Source organism: Erythrolamprus reginae, chromosome 6 (genome assembly GCF_031021105.1).
Source record: "Erythrolamprus reginae isolate rEryReg1 chromosome 6, rEryReg1.hap1, whole genome shotgun sequence".
In the NCBI taxonomy this organism is placed as follows: domain Eukaryota; kingdom Metazoa; phylum Chordata; class Lepidosauria; order Squamata; family Dipsadidae; genus Erythrolamprus; species Erythrolamprus reginae.
The window spans coordinates 37934558-37958251 of NC_091955.1; positions in this window are offsets into that span (position 1 = coordinate 37934558).

Here is a 23694-nt window from a genome sequence, read left to right on the forward strand (position 1 = left end):
ATGAAATGCACCCTCAATCCACTTGCCATTTTAAAACAGCTATCTGTCACCCCTGTGGCAAGCAGGGTCATTTGGCCAGTGTATGCCACGCCAACCTGTCAGCAGGTCCTTCAAGCTCAGAGATGACTGCTTTACCATTATGAGGGACTATGAAGTCACTGAAGAGGATGTCTGCCAAGCCATTAGGTGGGGGTGGGGGAGAGGACAAGAAAAAGATCTACCTCACAGTTAAAATTGAGGGTGCCTCTTGCACCATGGAGGTTGACACAGGCTCCTCCTAGAGTATAATCTCCTGGGGTATTTAAAAAAATAGTGCCCACCCTCTCATCTCTCTCCCTATCTCCCTTGAGGCTAAGGGACTATCAGGGAAATAACATACCCATTCTGGGACGTGGATATTTTCTTGTGAAAAAGGTTCTTTCACTGGTTGCTTTCAGATCATTGTCACAGGTTCCCTTCCTCTACTAGGGCTGGATTGGTTCAGCTCCTTGGGCCTTGGTATTACTGGCATCTACTGTCTATGATGACTTCAGCAGGCTGGCTAGTGAGTTTGCAGATGTCTTCAAGGACTGTTGGCACCCCCATCACCTTACATTTAGATCTTCAGGTGGGCCCCTTCAGTTGAAGCCTAGACAAGTATCTTTCACCCTTTGCCCAAAGATGGATGCTGAGCTGGATAAATTAATTGCCCAAAGTGTTCTTGAACCCACAGACCATGCCAAATGGGAGATGTCTATCATCATTCCCATTAAGCTAGGTGGGTCTATTTGCATCTGTGCTGACTGTTCTGCCGGGCTCTCTGATAGGAGCCTCCCGAAAATTCAAGGGTACAAATTGCAGACACACACACATTTGAAAATTCAAAACAATGTTCTTTAGCACAAAATTCAAAATAAACTAAGCACTCTTTTTGTATTGCAAAGAGCACTCGTCCCAAAACAACAGGGTAGTCTGTACAATTTCCCTTAAGCAGTCATTGTTCTGTCTGGGTCTCCCCAGACGCCAACACCAACCAAAAAGAGTATCCAGACACACTGGTAAAAAGCAAAGGCAGTTTATATACTGGAAAGCAAACACAGGTAACAAAAACTGTTCTTACAGACAGGAACACGATGAAGCTTCACAGAGGTTTCATGAAGGCCAGGCAATAAAACAGGATTCTTGCTGGCAAAAACAACACTGGAGATAATAAAACCCATACCTCCCCCAAGTCTTTCAGCCTTCTAGGCCACAAGCCAAGATCAGAGACGCCAAGAATCGAAGCAAGGTCACAGGACTCCCAGTTGATAACTCTCCACAAGACTGTAAGGGCGGGCCTGCCTTTTCAACCCTGCTGAGGAGAATGACACCCAAACCCAGCTGTTGCCAATTCAGGGATGGAAATACCTTTCTAATTGGCCCCTTCTTTGAGCTGCACGTCTCTGCCTCATGTCTATTATAGCCTGTGCGTCTTCATCCAATGAATCCAGGCTACTAGCTGGGGAGAGCCCCCCCCGGGGGTCTCAGGCTGCTCTCCCTCCTCCTCTTCCTGATGTTCCTCTCCCCCGTCTTCCTGGTCCTCCCCCTCCTGGTCGCAGTCCTCCTCCTCTGGGCATGGATACGGCAGAGCTCCAGCCGGTCCCTGAGGAGCCTCAGGCTGAATCACAACAGTCATTAAGTACTTAGCTAGCAGCTGTGAAGAAACTTCACACCCCTTCTTCTTCCAAAGAAGTGACACACACACACACACGTTGCTCTGCTGTGGTTTCAAAGGCATGAAAAATCAACAAACAAAGTCCAGAAAACAGCAACACACGATTCCTGAAGAACTGCAATCAGATATTCTTTCACAACGGCCAAATCCACACGCTGCTATTTATAGCAGCAGCCCTAATTACTAGAGCCCCACCCAACCACAGGTGGCCTCATTTTCTCTTGTAATAATCCTTCAGTTGTTGTCTTCTATGCATCACTCTACACATGCGTGGATGTGTCATTAATTCTTGTTCAGAATCCAAGGATGATACAGATGATTGATCTCCTCCTGGGCTGTCTGCCAAACTCCCCTCTTCTCTGTCACTCATGCTTCCTTGGTCAGAGGAGACTTCATCGGCAGATTCCATCGGGAGCAAAACAGGCCTGCGGCATGTGGATGTCTTCCCCACACCCACCTCCACATTCCTTGGGGCAGGAACTGGGCCAGAGCTAACCACAACACCTGACTATAAATGTTCTTTGAACAAGGCCTTGTAGGCACACCCCTACCCTGTCCCAGTTGTCCAGCACCTGCTCCATTCATTAGGCCAGGGCTCCATTTTTGCCAAACTGGACATGGCGCAAGCACATCAGCAGCTCCCAGTAGATGAGGTGACTGCTGATGTCCAAACAATTGTCACCCACTGGGGGGGAAGCTTTAAATGCTGCACCTCCAGTTTGGCATGAGTGTCGCCTTGGTCTTTTTCAAAACCTAAGGGAGAGGCTGCTGCAGGGATTACCCTACTTTCCTTACTTTGATGACATCCTCATATCTGCCTCTAGCAAGCAGGAACTCATCGACTGGATATGGCATGTCCTACTGCAGTTCAGGGAGGCAGACCTCAAACACAAAAATAATAATTTTCAGTTGGGGGTCCCATGTGTAAAGTTCCTAGGGTATCTAATTAATGCTATGGGTATCCACTCTACACTTTCCAAGGTGGCTGCCATTCAAGTTGGCTCCCCCTCCCTCTAATAATTCTGAATTGCAAGCCTTTTTAGACCTTTTGAATTTTTACAGTGTGTTTCTCACACACAAGCCACTGTCCCAGACCACAAACCACTCTTCCATAAGCTGTTGGACTCCAAAACATCATGGTTTGGGGACAAGAAGGAACTTGCAGCTTTTGAGGCTGTTAACAACATCTGACCTTCTTACGTCAGATGCTGTTCTTTTTTATTTATTTATTAATAGAGTTGAAAGGGACCGTTAGGTCATCGAGTCCAACCCCCTGCCTGAGCAGGAAACCCTACATCACCCCAGCCAAATGGAAGTCCAATCTCCTCTTGAAGGTGTCCAGAGTTGGGGAGTTCACCACCTCCCCTGGCAGGCAGTTCCATTGGTTGATCGCTCTGACCGTCAGGAAGTTCTTCCTTATTTCCAGGTTGAATCTCTCCTTGGTCAGCTTCCAACCATTGTTCCTCGTCCGGCCCTCTGGTGCCCTGGGGAATAAAGAGACCCCCTCCTCACCGTGGCAACCCCTCAAGTATCTGTAAACTGCTATCATGTCCCCTCTAGACCTTCTTTTTTCTAGGCTGTCCATGCCCAGTTCTCTCAATCTCTCTTCGTAAGTCTTGGTTTCGAGTCCCCTAATCATTTTGGTTGCTCTTTTTTGCACCTTCTCCAGAGTTTCGATGTCTTTTTTGTAGTGAGGTGACCAGAATTGGATACAGTACTCCAGGTGGGGTCTGACCAGGGCATAGTAGAGTGGTATTAGTACTTCCCTGGTCTTGGAGCGTATTCCTCTGTTGATGCAGCTTAGGATTGAGTTGGCTTTTTTGGCTGCTGCTGCACATTGCTGACTCATGTTTAGTTGATTGTCCACCAAGACTCCAAGATCTCTTTCGCAGTCACTACTGCTGAGTGGGGTATCTCCCAGGCTGTATGTATGTCTAGGGTTCCTTTTGCCGAGGTGGAGGACTCTGCATTTGTTGGTGTTGAACCTCATTTTGTTGGTATGGGCCCACTGTGATAGTCTGTCTAGGTCTTCTTGTACTCTGAGCCTGTCCTCAAGGGTGTTGGCTACCCCCGCCAGCTTGGTGTCATCTGCAAATTTTATTAGTTCCCCTTTTATTCCCTCGTCCAGGTCGTTGATGAAGATGTTAAAGAGTACAGGACCCAGGACAGAGCCCTCTGGTACTCCACTGTCTACTTTTTTCCATGTGGATTTGGTGCCGTTGAGGACAACTCGTTGGGTGCGGTTGGTCAGCCAACTGTTTATCCATCTACATGTGTAGTAATCTACTCCATTTTTTTCTAGTTTGTGGATTAGGAGATTGTGGTCGACTTTATCGAAAGCCTTACTGAAGTCCAAGTATATGAGGTCCACTGAGTTGCGTTGGTCAACTGACTTGGTTATGGTGTTGAAAAATGATATGAGATTGGTTTGGCATGATTTGTTTCTGATGAATCCGTGCTGGCTATTGGATATGATCTTGTTTGTTTCTAGGAAGTGGGTAAGTTGTTTTTTGATTATTTTCTCCAGTATTTTTCCAGGTATAGAGGTCAGACTGATTGGTCTGTAGTTACCTGGGTCGGTCTTTTTGCCTTTTTTGTGGATGGGGACTACGTCAGCTTGCTTCCAGTCTTCCGGTAGGTCTCCAGTGATCCAGGATATTTGGTAGATGAGGAGGAGTGATTCCGCTATGGTGTCTGCCAATTCTTTTAGGACTTTGGGGTGAAGTCCGTCTGGCCCTGGTGATTTGTATTCGTTGAGTTCCCTCAGGTAGTCCCTCACTGTGCTTTTGTCTATGTTGAGTTCGGTTCTGGGGCAGTTTGTTGCAGTTAAATTGCAGATTGGTTGGAGGGAGGTTCCCTTTTGTGTGAAGACTGTTGTAAAGTAGGCATTGAGTAGCTGTGCTTGGTTATTGCTGTCTGTGATTTATCTACCCTCTTCGTTTTTTAGTGTGACGATTGTTTCTTTGATTTTCTTCTTATTGTTGATGTGTTGGAAGAATCTTTTTTTGTTGTCTTTGACTTCTGCTGCAAGGTGTTGTTCATATTGTGCCTTTGCTGTTTTTATTTTTTGTTTGCAGGAACTGGCTGTTTGCTGATATTCCGCTTTGGTTATGAGTCCTTCTTTCCATTGTTTGTACTTAGCTTTTTTTCCTTTTATGTCATCTGTGAGGGCTTTGTTTAGCCATGCAGGTTTAGTTTTGGTTTTCCTGTTTTTCCTTTTCATGGGGATTGCATTGTTTTGGGCATCTATGATGCTGTTTTTTAGGATCACCCAGGCTTCCTGAGTGGTTTTTCCTTCTAAGAGTTCGTTCCAGGGGCATTGTTCAAGGTTCGCTCTGAGCTTGTTAAAGTCCGCTTCTCTGAAGTCTGGGACTGTAGTGGTGTTGGGTATAGTAGCTAGTGATTGCACTATGTTGAATTTGAGGATGACGTGGTCGCTCTCTCCCAGTTTCCCTTCTTCTTCTGTTCCCTCTATTGTTTCTTCCCTGTTTGTTAGTATTAGGTCTAATATAGCACTCCCTCTGGTTCCTGTTTCAACTTTTTGGGTTAGAAAGTTGTCAGCTAGACTGGAAAGAAATTTGGCAGACTTTCCGCTTGGTGCTGAGTTAGTTTTCCAGTTGATGTCTGGGTAGTTGAAGTCCCCCATTATTGTCATGCTGTGTTTGTTGCATATGTCTGTTAGTTGGCATGTGAAGTGGTCGTCCATTGTGTCTGTTTGATTGGGTGGTCTGTAGTATACTCCAATTGTGGTGTTGCTCTTTTTTTCTTTTATGTTGACCCATATGATTTCTAGGGGGTTATCATCTTTGGTTGGATGTAGTTCTGTGGCAGTGTAGTGGTCTTTGATGTATAGTGCAACACCTCCTCCTTTCTTGTTTGACCTGTTCTTCTTGAAGAGGTTGTAACCCATTATCTGTGTGTTCCAGGCGTGTGTTTCGTCCCACCAGGTTTCTGTGATTCCAATTAGATCATATTGGCCCTTGTGTATTAATAATTCCAGTTCGTCCTGTTTGTTTCCCAAGCTTTGTGCGTTCGTGTATAGGCATTTTAGATGTTTGTGTTTGTTTGCAGGTAGAAATTTTTTAATCTCAGGTTTGTTTGTAGCCTTGTCCTGTTCCCCTTCCTTGTTTTGTTCAGTGTTTTGTCGTATAGTTTGGTCACCCTCCCCTCTCAGAGCTAGTTTAAAGCCCTCCTGATGAGTTGGGCTAGTCGGTTGCCTAGGAGGTTCTTCCCCGCTCTATTGAGGTGTAGCCCGTCGCTTGCTAGAAGCTCTTCTTGGAGATAGTGCAGGCCGTGGTCGAGGAAGCCGAAGTTCTTATGGCGACACCATCCTTTAAGCCAGTGATTTATCTGCGGGATTTTGCGTTCTCTGGCGGGGTGTCGTCCTCTAGTGGGGAGGATGGAGGAAAAAACAACCTGAGCACCTGTTTTTCTGATTGTGTTGCCAAAGTGGTCATAGTCTTTCATAATTTGGTTCATGTCTTTCCCTGTGTCGTTGATTCCCGCATGAATCACCAATAGTGGGTAGTAGTCCGTGGGTTTGAGTATTTTGGTGAGGTTTTCAGTTATGTCAGAGATTTTAGCTCCAGGGAGGCAGCACACCTCTCTAGATTGGTTGTCTGGTCTGCAGATGGGAGGCTCAGTTCCCCTGAGGATTGAGTCTCCAATTACCAGTACTCTCCTTTTCTTTTTGGCTGGCTTGTGGTGAGGGAGGTTAGCTTCTGTTGTTGAGGCTTTTGGTGGAGTTGTGTTGTGCTTGGTTCTTGGTGGTTCTTTGTCAGATGTTTGCAGGTTTTCTTGTTCCGAGAGTACTGAATATTTGTTGCTTGTAGGCAGTGGGGTTGGGAGGAGGAGGGTTGGAGTTGGTGGAGGCTTGTTTTTTCATCTTCAGGTGATATGTGTCCAGCTATTTACTGCTTCTGGGGCGTGGATTCGGCTTAGCTCCTCTGGGGTGTTGGTTTTGTTGGGAGTCTGATGGATTTTCTCCTTGTGATGTTGGTGCTTCAGGGTTGTTAGGTTTTTCTCTAGGTTTTCGATTTTTTCCTCAAGTAGCTGGATGAGTTTGCATTTGTTGCAGGTAAAGTTTAGGAGGTTCGAGGGGAGGAGTGAGTACATGGAGCACAAACTGCAGCACACCATGGATTCAGTTCCGTCTTCATCTATGCTTGTTCGGGGAGTGACTTCTGTGTGCATGGTTGGTGTATCTTCTCTCTCACTCTCTGTGTTGTTCTTTATGTGTGTGCAGGGTGGGTGCGGGAGAGTGCAGAGGTGACATGTCTGCTCTTGTTGCTGGGTTGGTGATTTCCTCTGCTTCCCTGGTCAGCAAATCCGGTGTTCTTTTGCCTCGCGGTGAGCTTTTAGCTTCTTCCCAGCATGCACCAGGAGTATGCAAATTACCCCCTGAAGCTCAGATTCCTGGGTGGTGAGTTCCTCTGCTTCCCTGGTCAGCAAACCCGGTGTTCTTTTGCCTCGCGGTGAGCTTTTAGCTTCTTCCCAGCATGCACCAGGAGTATGCAAATTACCCCCTGAAGCTCAGATATTGTATTCTCATACAATACAGCCACAAGCTGCCCCTTACGGTGGCTGCAGATGCTTTCCCCTATGGTATTGGAGCAGTGCTCAGCCAAATGTCAGTGTTCCAGTGTTCCAAATAGCATCTGAGAAATAAATCACAGTTCAAACTTTGCCCTCTTCAAAATTTATTTATTAATTTAAATTGAACGGGTCCAAAGACCGGCTACAAGAATGGTGGAAGGTCTTAAGCATAAAACGTATCAGGAAAGACTTAATTAACTCAATCTGTATAGTCTGGAGGACAGAAGGAAAAGGGGGGACATGATCGAAACATTTAAATATGTTAAAGGGTTAAATAAGGTTCAGGAGGGAAGTGTTTTTAATAGGAAAGTGAACACAAGAACAAGGGGACACAATCTGAAGTTAGTTGGGAGAAAGATCAAAAGCAACATGAGAAAATATTATTTTACTTAAAGAGTAGTAGATCCTTGGAACAAACTTCCAGTAGACGTGGTTGGTAAATCCACAGTAACTGAATTTAAACATGCCTGGAATAAACATATATCCATTGTAAGATAAAATACAGGAAATAGTATAAGGGCAAACTAGATGGACCATGAGGTCTTTTTCTGCCATCAGTCTTATATGTTTCTATGTTTCTAACAGAACCATGTTAGCCAAATAGCACTGAGATGACTATCACCTATTATTCCAGAACCATCTCCTCCACTGAGAAGAATTACAGTCAAACTGACAAAGAGGCCCTTGTCTTGGTGACAGCTATCAAAAAATTCCATGATTATATTTATTTGAGTTAATAATGGATCACAAGCCCCTTTTGAGCCTTTTAGCAGGAGACTGCCAAATATGGTCCCTGGGAAGGGTTGCCACAGAATTTCTCCTTTATAAGGCACGACAACATGAACTATCAGTGCAGCGGTGGTGTCTACTGTGGGGTAATAGGGTGATGGTACCCCAAAGATTGCAACACTCCATCCTCACATCTGACAGCTACCGCAGGATAGCTAGTATGAAGGCCCTGGGAAGGAGCTATGTTTGGTGGCCAGACATTGATTAGGCCATCGCACAGTGGGTGGAAGGATGCCACTCATGACAGAAGTCTCACCCCACTGCTCCAGCCACCTCATCAAGGGAATGAGAAGTCCCTAGGGTCCCCTAGTCCAGGGTTCAATTGGACTTTACAATTCCTAGTGCTGGTTGATGCATACTCTAAATGGGTAGAAGTTAAACGCAGGACCTCTACCACTTCTGAGGCAATAATTAGGACCCTGATGAAGATATTTACCACTCATGGGTTGCCTGATGTCCTAGTGTCAGATAACAGGTTGCAACTAACCTCCACATGCTTCCAGATGTTCTTAGTGGCCCATGGCATCTGCCATGCCCTAAGTGGCCCCCTGGCATCCAGGCAGCAATGGCAGGACAGAGAGAGCTGTGTGGCCTGCCAAAGAAGTCCTAGGCCATTTTGAACCAGGGAATTGGCAGGACAAGGTCTCTAAATATCTCCACTCTGTGTGTGTCTAGCAACTGCCAAACTCTTAATAGGCTATGCACTGACCTCGACTGGCTGCATCCCATTATTTGCCTGACACTCCCATGGACTCCTCCAGTAGACCCAGGGTTTTCACGGGGGGCAGACCCACGTGTTTTCATGCACAAAATGTCAGGGGTGAATCATGATGGCTACTTGGGCATGTTAGTCAAGTAACCGGCCCCTGCTCTTACAGGTTTGGACTGGATGACGAGAGGACTTGGCAATAGCGCATTGACCAGTTTGGGGGGGGGGCATTGACTCAGGCTTTTCATAGGCAGGATGAACAGGTGTCAATTGAAACAAAAACATACACACACCCTTCTAAGCAAGCCTAGTAAAAGAGCTGTCAGACACAAAGCTCTTTTGCTGGCTGACTGGAGCTGTTAAATTGTTAAGGTTTGTTGCTGTTCCTGTTAAGCCTAATAAAGGCTTCTTTGGTTTCACATCCTGGCTCGCCTCAGTTATTAACCCCTTAGTTTACTGAGTATTTAAAATAGTATTTAAAATAGTTTTTAAAAATTTAAGCAAATGCCGTAATAACAAATAAATATGCAGTAAAAAGAAAACACATTAGCAGTTAACAAAATCTATCTGAACAGATTTTCCCCCCTCTCAGACACATGTTGCCTTCTTTTAGTGAAGCCGAACCTGGAGGAAAATGATTTGCAATTTTCAATGAATTAGTATTGTTCTACTTCCTAGAGTTGTAAATAAGAGCTGCAATGTCCTAATCCAATTTCCCTATTTAATTATCCAAAGAGATAGATCCATTACAATTCAAAAATAGACCTCAATTATTATTTTCTTCAAATATGTTTTCAAATTTAGAGTTCGTACAAAAGATAAATAATGTATTTGTTCTGACTGTTTCTATGCGGTATTTAAATTTTTTAAAAAGGAATACTTATTTCAGAAACTATGATGTATTGAGAATTTAATATGAATTAAAAGAAAAAAACTGCTCAAGTTATACTGAATCATTGGCTCAAATAATAATGTAAATGTTTCATGCTTCCAGAATTATAAGCTTGGAGTCATTATTTTATTAGCAAAGCCTTGCTAGCTGCTTTAGAAATAGAATTTAACTTTTTAGAACTGATATTGAAGTTGCCCATAATGACACCGTCCATGTGAAGCAAGAACAGATCTGTCAGTACTTTACACTCATTCTTTAATTTGTGTGATTTTGTATTATATATTTATATTTTAAAACTCTAGACTCTTCATGCAAAGTATCAACTGTTTTACTTTTGTTATACTTTAAAACATTTTTAAACAGTAGGTGAAAAGATAAATGATTTTTAATTGATTATTAGAAGATTCATAAATGTTATTCATAATTATATATTTATTTGAAGAAACTAAATTTCATGCATAAGAAACTAATGTGTTTGGGAGTCTTCTATACATTTTGATTTGGATCACCTTTATGCAAGATCTCTCATACTTTATATAACCCACATTTACAATTGTTGTTTCTTTTTCTTTTTTTGTCAAAGTGCATGTTTGCCTATTGAATTTCTAACACATGATAAAAATATCAAAAAGTAGATATTTTTGCACGGATAACATTTGAAAAATCAAAGCACTTGTATTTGATTTAAGCTGCAATACAGGAGTGGGATTTCATCATTCAGACTAATGAACTAATCCCAGATTTTCATTGTTCTATACAGCTGTACAAATTATACTGAAATAGTCAGTTACCAATTGTTGTTAGCACAACTAATTATATACTGTACCATCTGGTTTACAATGTAAGGTTCTTAATTAAAGTTTATATAGATTCATTGCTTGTTTCTTTGTACTTCAGGCAATATTGATATTATTACCGGTATTTGATACTGGTAAATATTAATTTTTTAAGTTACTTTTTATCATTTTCCTTACTATTGAATAGACCAGGACTATACTTTGTGCATTTTATGGTTGAAAAATGAATTATAATTAAATAAATGTATTAATTATACTTCAGATATAACAATTGTCATTTGATTTTTTCAGAGCCTTATATTTCTTTGTATATGAGAGGTGTAGAGAGGAAAAGCACAATCCATAGAAATAAAGTGTTTTCTTGTGACCTGTGGATTAATCGATAATCTCTTTAACGTTACTGATTTAATACATATATTTCTCAATTATCTCAATTTTCTTTTGATTGATTAGGAGCCCTGGTGGTGCAATGATGAGAATGAAGTACAGGTTATACTTAAGTTACAAATGTAGTAGAGCCTGCCAATTACAAGAAAAGCAGAACTCAAATGCTGATGAAATTGTAAGAACTTAAAATCTAAGGAAAATAGCTTCACCAACATCTGAGTTCTGCTTTTCTACAATGAGGTCAGCATTCCTGCATTGTTCAACATTCATCGGGCTGAACTACAAGCTCCTTGTTGATTGCTGTCACCTGTTCTGCCGGCGTGTCCCAACTGCCCATAATTACAGGGTAATTAGTCCAGAAAGACACACACCACACGATAGAAGGAAAACCAAAAGTCTTTATCAACAGAAAAACAGAAAAAACTCCCTTTTTAAATGTCAAAGGGATTTTCTGGTACACACAAAACGCAGGTAAATGCAATCCAATTTCTCACTCAGTAACTGGGAAATTAAGTCCAAATTCCAAAATCCAGAAAGTCCACACACAATTTTGAACAGGGAAACAGCAAAATCACGAGCTTGACCAAACTATGAATCAGATAAACTTCCACAAAGCTAAATCAGCATGCTGCCCTTTTTATCTGTAGCACTAATTACAGCACCCCACCCAACCACAGGTGGCCTCACTTATCTCCTGTAATAATCCTTCAGTTGTTCTCTTCTATGCATCACTCTCCGCATGTGGGGGTCTGTCATAAGTTCATGTTCAGAATCTAGGGATGATAAGGAAGATTGATCTCCTCCTGGGCTGTGTTGTGGTTAGCTCTGGCCCAGCTCCTGCCCCAAGGAATATGGAGGTGGAGGTGGGCCGCAGGCCTGTTTTGCTCCCAGTAGAATTTGCCGACGAAGTCTCCTCTGATCAAGCAAGCGTGAGTGACAGGGAAGAGGGGAGTTTGGCAGACAGCCCAAGAGGAGATCAGTCATCTGTATCATCCCTGGATTCTGAACAAGAATTAATGACTCATCCCCACATGTGTAGAGTGATGCATAGGAGACAACAACTGAAGGATTATTACAAGAGAAAAGGAGGCCGGACTTCCGGTCTGGAGGAGACCGCATCGGGATCTCCCTGGCAGCGCTCTGCCTTGAGATCCTTTCTACCCCCTCCGAAGGTCGCAATTGCGATCGGATCGGGCCCGGATGGCCCGATCCCAGAACAGGGGGCTCCCCTCTGCCCGAGGAGCCGTCGCCGAGACTCCGGAGGCAGCGGTTCGCCCCGCAGCTTCGGAGACAGGAGAACCGATCCTCCTTGCATAGGAGGATCGGCCAGCGCTTTCTCCCCTCACCGAGTGGGAAGCAAGAAAAAGCTTAACAAGTGAAAGTACTAAAACCAACTTGACTGAAAGAGAATACAGCAGAGAAAGGACCTAAGGTAAAAAAAACCTCTTTTTGTTTCGTGTTTAAAAGCAGAAGATCTGATCGTGAAAGTTCTAAGTGAAAGTTTTTTTCTTTTTCAATAAGGCGAAGGTGAAAGTTTTTTCCTTCTTTGGATTCATCCGCAAATAACAGCCGGATCTAATTTTTTCACTTTCATTTTTTCCATCTTGCACTTGAATTTTGGAACTTAAAAATATTTTTTTCTACTTTATGGATTAACAAAATAATTCAAGCTTGATATGACTATTTAGAAAATTTAAATTGCTAAAGAAATTTGTAATGATGAATAGAATTCATTTTTGATAGATTGCTAAAAATATAGTGTTCCGGGCTTAAATTTTGATAGCGGAGGAACACAGTCCTGCTGCCTTTTTTCTCATCTTGTTGTCTTTTTTCACAACAATGAAATAACTCAATAACTACAAAATAAATGGAAAATAGAAGGAACTGAAACCTTGCCTTTGGATTATTTACTCCTGGATTAACCTATTTGTATTACTTGCTGAGCGTTTTTGGATTATTTGCTGACTGCCTTTGGATTATTTGCTGAGAACTTTTTAACACCTGCCTTGCTGTACGAATTTTAACCTGACTCCATCTTGGGATTTGTTTCTCTGCTTTTATCCTGAACTTGGAAAACAAACTGACTTCATTTTAAACACAAGAAATCTACTAATTTGACTTTCCCTTTGAACTTGAAATCGGAATTAAACATAACTTTATACTTTGATATTTGGATTTACATCTTTACTCTTCAGCACAACTACTGGACCTATAAGAAGAACATAAGTATATAACATTGATATTGTGTCTCTTGAATAATTACTTCTTTTTTTCCTGATCTCTCCTTGATTCCTTTCTTTCTCTTTTCTTCTGTGTACTGCTAGTTTTAAAAGAAACCTGATTTGAAACATATGCATTGTTAACAAACCTTGGTCCCCTGCTCTATTCTAATTAGCTGAACTAAAATATCACCTCCTTTTTGTTTTTTCTCTCCCCTAAAACAATTCCCCCCACTCTCTTTATTAATTTTCTCCTCTCTCTTCTCTCCTCCTCCTTTTTTCTTTTTATAATTTCTTCTTTCCATCCTTTTTTTTTATTTTTATGAATAGCCAATATCTTTTCTTTCTTTTATCTACTTTGTCCTCCTACCAGATTACTTATTTTTAACTCTTACTTTTCACTTATTTTTTTTTTAAAAAAAAGTTTTACACCTGCTCTTTTTGGCATTGCATATTTAGAGTTTTAAAAAAATCACAATAATTTTGTTGGTAATTGTTGGTAACTGAATTGGTATATATAGTTATATTTTAAGGGAAATTGTCAAAAAATAGATTGACAGATTTGGAATTTATACGAATTCTTTTCTTTTTACTACATATAATTTGAAATTAATTTAAACCAATTCAAATTTTAAAGAGTGAGTTCAAATTTGACAATGTCAAATACTTCAACCTTTGTTAAAACGGTTAAAAAACAAACTACAGCAACAATTCCCTCTCCACAAGGGTCACCGCATCCTTCCCCGTCGCACCAGGTGTTAACCATGTCTACCAAGGACAAAGACAAAGAAAAACTAACGCAGTCTAATTTTGCAACACTACAAGAAACTTTGAACACTTTGAAGGACTTTATGTTTAAATCCCAAGAGGAAGCCACCCAACAAAGAGAGGCCATAAAAGAGGATGCAACACAACAAAGAGAAGCTATAAAAGCAGACCTGGCGGAATTTAAAATGGAGATGGCCCAATTGAAAGTTGATATGGGTGAGATGAAAGACCAGATAAAGGAGATTCAACAAACACTACAAGAAAGTGATGACCGAGTTAAAAAAGTTGAAGAGAAATCTGACAAAAATGAAAAAAGAATGGACTACCTTGAAGGGAGAGCTGATGCAAGATACAGAAGATATGATGAATCAATCACTCAGTTGGAGATGCAACGAGCTTCGTATGGACTTCGATTTCAGAATATAAAAGAGGAAAAAGATGAAGACTTAAAAATGACTATGGCTGAAACTATTGGAGGAATACTCCAAGAGGATCCCACAGCACTACTGAAAGAAATTGATGAAGTTTACAGAATCTCGAATAGCTACATTCGTCGCCACAACCTCCCAAGAGAGATACACATCAAATTCACAAGAAAAGCTCTGCGAGATGACATACTTCATTGGTCAAGAAATGCCAAACTCCAACATCAAGGAGCTGAAATAAAAATATTAAAACAAAACCAAATAACTGAAAAAATTAAAAGAGCAAAGCAACACTACTTTGAATATGCAAATAAACCAGGCAGATGGTTAGCATATAAACTTAGAAAACAGCGCCAATCAAAATTAATTAAAAAACTAGAAGACAAAGATGGTACAATAAAATATGATACAGAAGGAAAGGCAGACATTGTGTATAATTTTTATAAAGAACTATATGCCAAAGATAATGTTAGCGAAGATGAAGTCTTTAACTATTTACAAGCTTCAAAATTACCACAAATAACAGAAGACCAACAGGCCACCATGGATGGACCAATAACAATGGAAGAACTCCTAACAACAATTAAAAAACAGAAAAGCAACAAGGCCACAGGCCCAGACGCCATACCCGCAGAATGGTACAAGATAGAAAATGAAACAATAAGAAACCACATGTTAGAAACCTTCAATCTATGTAGACTTGAGGGTAAAATCCCTAAATCTTGGTCAGAATCACTGACAACTTTAATACACAAACAGGGCACAGACCCAGAAAAAATTAAAAACTATAGGCCTATATCATTATTAAATGTAGATTATAAGATATTTATCGCCATTTATGCAGACAGACTCAAAAGAGTTATAAATGGAATAATACACCAAGACCAAAATGGGTTTCTACCAGGGAGACAAATTAAAAACAATCTTAGAACAGTAATAAATACACTAGAGTATTATGAACAACATCCAGGCAAGACGGCATCTTTAATGTTTCTAGATGCTCAAAAGGCCTTTGATAACGTCAATTGGATATTCATAAAAATGCAATTAAATAAAATGAGATTTGGCCCAAAATTTGTTAACTTAATAGATACTATATATTCAAAACAAACAACTAACATAATATTGAACAACAATCAATTACCAACACTTGATATAAATAAGGGAGTTCGTCAAGGTTGCCCTATATCACCATTGTTATTTATCATGATTCTTGAAACTTTATTAATTAAAATAAGAGCGGATCCTAAAATAAAAGGTTTAACTGTAGGAGACGAAACTTATAAAGTCCAAGCCTTTGCAGATGACTTAACGTTCATAATTGAAGAACCGATAACAACAGTTCCTACTTTATTGCAAGCTATTGAACAATATGGAAAGGTAGCAGGTTTAAAGATAAACAAAAGCAAAACACATTTTTTGACTAAAAATATGAACAAAACAGAAGAAACTAAATTAGAAAGCATCTCTGGAATAAAGACTGTAAAATAAGCAAAATACTTAGGAATAAATTTAACAGCGAAAACAATAACATTAAAAAATGATAATTATACAAAATTACTAACAGAAATTAAAAAAGATTTAGCAATGTGGAATAACCTGAAAATATCTTTTTTAGGAAGAATTGCAACAATTAAGATGAATATTTTACCCAAGGTTTTATTTCTCTTCCAGGTAATTCCAATAAATCCAGAGGGAATTTTTTTTAAAACTTTAACAAACCTAGTTAAAAAATTCATATGGCAAGGGAAAAAAGCAAGGATAAAAATGAATTGCTTAGAAGATATCAAAGAAAGAGGAGGATTCGTCCTTCCAAATTGGAAATTATACTATCAGGCTGCTGCATTAACATGGCTTAGAGTGTGGATAACTCTAGAGAACAAAAGAATACTAAACTTGAAGGACATGATCTAATGCTTGGATGGCACGCATTTGTATGGTATGATAAGGAAAAAAATAATTCATATTTTAAAAGGCATACATTAAGGAAGTATTTACTAGAAGTCTGGAAGGACATAAAGAAAAACCACTTTTTAAATATCCCAGAATGGCTAGCTCCCCTAGAAGCAATAACGCATCCAAAGTCCATAAAAGACAAGAAAATAACTTATAGATATAAAGAATTACTAAATGATCAGATGAAGCTAAAATCTAGGATTAAATTACAAGAAGAAGGGATAATAATAGACTGGTGGCATTATGCCCAGATTCGATCTAGATACCAGAAGGATAAAACTCTATACATTTTTAATAAAAGTAAGAATCTTTTAAGCAATCTAATTACTACCAATCCAATAAAAATGATAGGGAAAATATATAAATTTCTCATCGCTCATAAAAATATAGAGTTGACTTTAAAAGATACTATGATAAGATGGTGTAGAAATATTGGCAAGGAAATAGACATAGATACACGGGAGAAAGTTTGGATTAATAATTGGAAAATGACCAAATCAGTTTCATTAAAAGAAAATCAAATCAAAATGTTCTACAGATGGCATCTCCCACCAAATAGGATAGCAAAAATGTTTCCCAAAACATCCCCATTATGCTGGAAATGTAAGAAGGATATAGGAACCTATTACCATCAATGGTGGACATGTGGTAAAGCTAAAATATATTGGAAGATGATTGAGAAAATATTAAAAGAAATAATAAAGCAAGATATAGATAATACCCCGGAATTTTACTTATTAGGAGTTACCAATCAGACTTACAAGAAAGAAATTCTTTACTTAATTATACACATATTAACTGTGGCTAGAATAATATATGCGCAAAATTGGAAGGGGGAGGAAATCCCCAAGGAAGAAGAAGTTATAGCTAAAATATTAGATTGCGCTGAAATGGACATGATGACAAGAAGATTAAATGATCAAGAAGATACTAAATTCTATGAAACATGGAACAATGTTTATAAATGGATAGATAAGAAAAAATAAGATATGCACATTTATTTTTAGTTAATTTTTTGTATTTGTTTTTACCTAGGTGATAACAATATTAACACTAGTTTAAATGCATTTTTTGATGATTATGACATAGCAGTTTATGTATAAGTAACACATTAAGAATTTTGGTCTATATATGTATAATAGTTGAAATTAGTTTAAACGTTTTGTTTGATGAATATGGCATCTTACTATAGTAATTAAGATTACATTTAAGGTATTTTTTGATGACTATGTTATACTAATTTCACCTAATATTTACATTGTATTCAAGATTTATAAAACCTTAACTCAAATTTACTAAACCTTATAACATTTAACATATATTCAACTATGTATTCTTTTTCTGTACTTGAATGTATACTTTCAAAAGAAGCGGGGGAAATACACCCCCACTTTATGTTTAGTGTTTGTATGTGTGTCTGTTTATTTTATGAAAATTAATAAAAAAATTGAAAAAAAAACCAAGAGAAAAGGAGGCCACCTGTGATTGGGTGGGGCTGCTGTAATTAGTGCTACAGATAAAAGTGCAACCTGGTGTTTTAGCCTCATGGCAGTTTATCTGATTCATTGTTTGTCAAGATCGTGGTTTTTGCTCTTCAGGATTGTGTGTGTGGACTCTCTGGACTTTAGAATTGGACTCAATTTCCCAGTTGCAATTGGACTGCATTTAACCTGTGCCTTGTGTGTACTAGAAAATTCCTTTGACATTTAAAAAGGGATCTGTTTCTGTTTTTCTGTTCATAAAAACTTTTGGGTTTTCCTTTTATCGTGTGGTGTGTGTCTTCCTGGACTAATTACCCTGTAATTACGGGCGGTTGAGACACGCCGGCAGAACAGACTGTCTGCCAAACTCCCCTCTTCCCTGTCACTCATACTTCCTTGGTTAGAGGAGACTTCATCGGCAGATTCTATCGGGAGCAAAACAGGCCTGTGGCATGTGGATGTTTCCCCCACATCCACCTCCACATTCCTTGGGGCAGGAGCTGGGCCAGAGCTAACCACAACACCACCGCTGCCTTCATGCCTCAATTTCTGAAGCTGCTCATTCAAACTAGCCACCCGGCAGCCAGCAGGAGGCTGCTGCAGCCCCACTTCAGCCTTTTCTGCCACAAGGCCTGCGGGAATGCTGGCCTCATGGCAGAAAGGGAGAAGTCTTTTGCTAATGCTAGAGAAATGGCTTTCTTTTTTTCTTTTTTTTTGAAAAAAAGTTTTATTAGTTTTTATCAAAGTTATACAAACTGAAATACAGTAATGGGAAACTTTTCAAACATTTCTCATATTACCAACCACGACCACTCAAGGTTATATAAGACATATAAAATAGGTCAAAAAAATATGTATAAAAGTTTTCCCCCATAACAATTACACTAATCTCTTCCCCCCCCAACCTCCCCCCTTCCTCGAACTTCCCAGAGTGAAATCAAATTATCAATTCCCTCAAAATCCAAATCATACATGCTTAAATTCTATATTAACTATTATCTCTCCCTAACTCTACTACTTTCACACCCAAATCCATTTAGGCTCTTTATACTAATAAAAAATCCTAATCTATTCATATACTATTTGAAGTTTTTTTGAGTGATATTTAATTTGAATATAATCTATCCATTTTTTCCAGTCCAATATGTATTTTTCATTCGAGTGATCCTTCATGTAGGCCGATATCTTCGCCATCTCCGCTAGATTCATGACCTTTATTGTCCATTCTTGAATTGTGGGTAACTCTTCCTTCTTCCAATATTGGGCGATCAAGAGTCTCGCTGCTGTTATTAGATTCAATATCAATTTAGTCTCTATACTTGTACAGTCTGTGGTAATACCTAATAAGAACAACTGTGGTATAAACTTCAATTTTTTCTTAAGAACGTTTTGCATAATCCACCATATTTTTATCCAAAATGCTTTTACTTTTACACATGTCCACCACACATGAAAATAAGTAGCGTCCATACAATCACATCGCCAGCATTACATACTAGCCAACTTCTTAGGGTCCAAGTGCCATCTATAAAGCATTTTATAAAAGTTTTCTCTCAAATTTTGAGCTTGTGTGAATTTAACGTTTCTTACCCAAATTACTTCCCATGTATCTAATGTAATCGTTTCCTCAAAATTCTGTGACCATTTTATCATACAATCCTTAATTAGTTCTGTTTCAGAGTCTTTTTCTATAAGTATATTATATATTCTTTTTATGTGCATTGGACCTTGGTCCTTAATTTGTTTTATTAATTGTCCTTCCTGTTGTTCCATACCAAGTCTTTGATCCTTTTGCCATCTATCCTTCAACTGTACGTATTGAAACCATGTTTGCACTAATCCTTCTTCTTTTAAATCATTCAAAGATTTTAATTGTAATACTCCATCATTTAATTTCAGTAATTCCTTATATGTTACAACATCTTGCTTTTGTTCTGTACTGGTATTCTCTATTGCGTGTCTGGGCGCCACCCATATAGGTACTTTATAATCCATTATCCCTTGATATTTTCTCCAGACACGCAACAGAGCATTCCTTAGTACATGGCTCTTGAAAGTCCTGTCCGCCTTTTGATTATAAACCAAATATGCATGCCAGCCATATAACAATTCATACCCTTCTATGTTCAATATCATTTCATTAGTTAAGTTTACCCAATCACTTATAGCTACCAAAACTGTTGCATCATAATACAATTTCAAATTAGGCAATTTTAGACCACCTCTTTCTCTTATATCCTGCATTATTTTCATTTTTACTCTTGGTTTTTTCCCTTGCCATACATATTTATTAATTCCTCTCTGCCATTCCAACAATTTTGAATCATTTTTAAGTATTGGAATCATTTGGAACAAAAACAAAAATTTAGGTAAAACATTCATTTTTATTACCGCTATCCTCCCCAACAGTGATAATTGCAATTTTTTCCATTTATCCATCTCTATCTGTATCTTGGACCATAAAGTTTCATAGTTATGCTTATATAATTTTCCATTCTCTGCTGAAATATAAACCCCCAGGTATTTTACTTTTTTCACAATCTCACATCCAGTTGCCTTTACCAAACCATCTTTTTGATTCCCTGTCATATTTATTGTTATCATCTTGGTTTTCCCCACATTAATTTTAAAACCAGATACTTTTCCATACTCCTTAATAATTTCCATTAATACCTTAGTAGATTGTAGAGGCTGTGTTAATGTTACCACCACGTCATCTGCAAATGCACGCACTCTATAATCATGATGTTTAACTTTAACCCCCCTTATTTCCTCTACTTTACGTATTTTATTTAACAACATTTCCAGAGTCAATATAAACAATAATGGTGATAATGGGCAACCCTGCCTTGTACCTTTACCAATTTGAAAAGATTCTGTTAAATTCCCATTAATTATTATCCGTGCAGTTTGTTCTTTATATATTGCTTTAATAGACTGAGTAAAATGTTCTCCCATTTGCATCTTTTGAAGTATCTTTTCCAAAAATTGCCAATTCAATCTGTCAAATGCTTTCTCGGCATCTAAAAACATTAGCACCGCCGGAGTCTGAATATCTCTCCTAAGATACTCCAATATATTCACAATTTGTCTAACATTCTCTCCATCTGTCTACCTTGTATAAAACCTGTTTGATCTTTATGTATTATCTGTTGCATGATTGGCATCAGTCTGTTAGCTAAAATTTTTGTAAAAATTTTATAGTCTATATTAAGCAGTGATATAGGTCTATAATTCTTAGGGTGAGTGTGATCTTGATCTTCTTTTGGAATTAGAGAAATAAAAGTTGTTTTCCATGATGGAGGGACCCTCTTTCCTTCTAGTATTTTATTGAATAATTCTTTAAGTGGTTCTACTATCTCATCCTGAAGGCTCTTATAATACACTGCTGTCAAACCATCCGTACCTGGAGCTTTCCCTATTTTTAACTGTTTAATTGCCAGTAAAATCTCATCTTTGGTTATATATGAGTTTAATTTCTCTTTTTGTGCTTCGGGGATTTTAAGAGTACACTCCTTGTCTAAATATCTATCTATATCAATACCTTGTATTTTGTCTTTTGTGTACAAATCTCTATAAAAATCTATAAAAGCCTTTTTAATCAAATCCTGTTGAAATACCTCTTTACCTTTATATAATACCTTATCTATTGTTCAGGTTTTTTGCTTTTTCCTTAACATGTATACTAACCATCTACCAGGCTTATTGGCATTACAAAAATTATTATGTTTTGCATATTGCAAGTTAGTAGCTACTTGATCTGAAACCAACATGTTAAATTGTGATCTTAATAATGTAATTATTTCTCTAATTTTCTTATCTTCTGGGTTATATATCAGTTCTTGTTCTTTCTTTTTAATTTCTTTTTCCAATTCCTCTTTTTTTTTGTTTCTGTTTCCGTCTATAAACATTATTCTGGTTTATTAATACCCCCCTCATAAAGGCTTTACTTGCGTCCCAGACCATATCTATCGTTGTTTCCTTTTGCATATTTAAGGTAAAAAATTCCTTCATCAACTTTTTACATTCCGAAACGTTCCCCTCATATCTAAATAAATTTTCATTTAGACGCCACGTTCTCCTAGGTTTCTCTCCCGTTTCCAACTCCATCCATACTGGACTATGGTCTGACAGCGTTCTTGGACAAATTTTTATCTTCTTGACCCTAGAACAAAAATCATTTGTTATTAGTATAAAGTCAATTCTTGAGAATGAGTGATGCCTATCTGAAAAAAAAGTAAAATCTTGTTCTTTATCATTCCTTTCTCTCCATAAGTCTCTTAATTCTATATCACCCATCATGTCAAAAAACGATTTAGGGAGCTTAGCCTTATTTTGAATATTCTTAGAAGGACCCTTCTTGTCTATTCTAACATCAATTACTCCATTCCAATCTCCCATCACTATATATGATTTACAATCCAAGTTTATTAATTTTTTATGTAATAACTCATAAAATTTTCCTTGCTGTTGGTTAGGTGCGTATATTCCAACTACCGTAAAATTCTTTGTCTCTATTGTTAAGTCAATTATTATATATCTGCCCAGATTATCAGCTTCAATCACTTTGACTTTAAGATCAGGTCTTACATATACAACAATTCCATTCTTTTTTTCCAGAGCCGATGCAATATATGGTGTCCCTAGTTTTGCGTTCTGTAAAAATTTTTGATCTTCCAGTCTTATATGAGTCTCTTGCAAGCATATTATATCATTTTTAAATTGTTTCAGATAATGAAATACTTTTCTTCTTTTTTGCAGTGAATTTAAACCATTAACATTCCATGTCAGAAATTTAATTGCCATCTTTGGCACCGGAAAGCCTCTGGAGCACTGCCTCCAGGTCCGCTGGAGTCGTTTTAGATCTGGCTCCTCCCACTGCTTTCGATCCATCCACCACTTGGGCATATGTCATCAAAGGTAGCTTGGCCTCTTGCTCTCTACGCCTTGCTACTGCACATGTTTGCCTCTGGTCTTGTGGTTTTAGTTGTTTCTGGGTTTTACCCCGAACTATTATCTCTTCTGGTGGTTGTATTGAGCTTTCTTGTATAGCCCTCGCTCCTTCCTGTGCCTGCTCCCTCGTTGGTGCTATTACTTGTTCCTGACGTACCTTTAAAATTTTTTCATAAAACTCTCTTGCTTTCACTACTGTATTAAGACGATGCCTTTCTCCCTTGTATGTAACTATTAATCCATATGGGACATCCCATCTATATTGTACTTGTCGCATTTTTAGCTCAGAAACCAGAAAAGAATAGTCCTTCCTTGCTTTTAACATCTTAGAAGGGATTTCTTTCAGTACAGCAACTTCTTGCCCTAGAACTTGAAGTTTGTTTTGAAATGAGTGTTGTATAACTCTGTTTCTTGCACCTCTTGTAACAAAATATATAACAACATCTCTTGGTAATTTCCTTTGTCTGGCAATCCATGAGTTCACACGGTAAATTTTATCGATATTCCAAGCCCAGTCAACATCTTTATCCTCTAGAAATTTCTCCAGGGCGTCTGCAAAAATTTGTCTTAAATCTTCTCCTTCATTTTCTCTCAGACCTCTTATTCTGATAGCCCCTTCCATAGATCTATATTGCATCATTACACATTCAGCATCTGATATTTCTATTTTCTCTTGTACCTCCTCCATTTTATTTTCCAGCTGTAAATTAACTTCTCCGATTTCTTGTATTTGTAACAGTATCCCTTGAAATGCTAAAACAATATCCTCCCTCATCGCATCATGTTGATGTTGAATTGTTTCCATCACACCATCAACTTTTTCCTCCCATTTCCCCTCCATTTTCTGAATTTTTTCATCTAACTCTTCTGATTGTTTTTTAAATCCCATTTGTAATGCCTGATGCAACTCCTGTATAGTTGTAGCTGGTGGATCTAAGAATGGTGCTTTGGGCTGTTGTTTAGAAGCCATTTTTCAAATCAATTTGTCTATCCTTTCTTCTTAATATTCTTTCTTAAATACTTTATCCCC